The sequence below is a fragment of the Pteropus alecto genome, unplaced genomic scaffold (genome assembly GCF_000325575.1).
Source record: "Pteropus alecto unplaced genomic scaffold, ASM32557v1 scaffold137, whole genome shotgun sequence".
NCBI classification, from domain to species: domain Eukaryota; kingdom Metazoa; phylum Chordata; class Mammalia; order Chiroptera; family Pteropodidae; genus Pteropus; species Pteropus alecto.
The window spans coordinates 4,640,949-4,641,826 of record NW_006440135.1 but is presented as its reverse complement, the minus strand read 5'-3'; the positions used below and the strand labels follow the sequence as shown (position 1 = coordinate 4,641,826).

The window sequence follows — 878 nt, the reverse complement described above, 5'->3', positions numbered from 1 at the left end:
TGCGGTGATGTTGTGAGCAGCTGGTTTCACCCGTCGGACAGGTGAGGACACGTGAGGACACGTGAGGACACGTGAGGACACGTGGGCCCAGGAGATCTTAGAGTCACGTGGCGGGTGGGGAGAGACCAGCTCACTCCCCCGTGCGCCCCGTTGGCCTCCCTCTTCTCACTGGCGTGCTGGGAAGTCAGTTTCCCTCTTACCTTTCAGCCTTGGGGCTCTGCCACGTCACTAAGGAGCAGGAGCAGTTTCATTTGCCTATTAGTTTGAGGTAGGATTTGAAAGACGAGGCTGGTACTGATAGCTTTTAAGATTAGCTAGCTGAGAGGAAAACGTTTTAATCTTGCGTGGTTTTATAAGTAGAAAACAGTGCTAAGTGCTCTATTAGAATTTTTTTGGCCTCTCTTGTTGCTCGTGTGTACAAGTGAATTAAACCTCGTCTCAGCAGCGAGGTTTTAGGACTTTGTGTTTTGTTGGAAAGTGCTTAGCAGACAACGTGAACATTTCAGCACAGCATTACAGAGAGCGCTGTTCTCTCAGTGATGGTCACTGTGGCTGGAGCTTGGGTAGCTCCTGTGTGCTGCCCTCATGCAGCTGCTGTGGTCACCTCGTCCAGTGGTCACCTCCCTGCAGCCTGGGCCTGCACCTGTCACCCATGAGGAGGGCACCGTTAGGATCGTTTTCGTTTTGCATGTGAGGGAACCGAGGCACAGGGAGTACTGTGCCCAGGTCACATGGCCGAGTCCGGGCCCTGGGCCTCGCCCTTGCTCCACGACCACGGGCTGTGCGTTCGCGCGATGTGCCCAGTCTTGTGTGTTGGCTTTGTTGTCACTTGCTGCACTGTGAGCCGAGTTCTGTCCTTGGGGACTCTCGGACAGCTT

At 54.3% G+C, this 878-nt stretch overlaps 1 protein-coding gene across 7 annotated transcripts in view; it reads left to right on the top strand.

Annotated features, from left to right (window-relative positions):
- The window catches only part of EXOC3 (exocyst complex component 3), a 24,261-nt gene that overhangs the window by 10,121 nt on the left and 13,262 nt on the right, over positions 1 to 878 (top strand). The window lies entirely within an intron of this gene.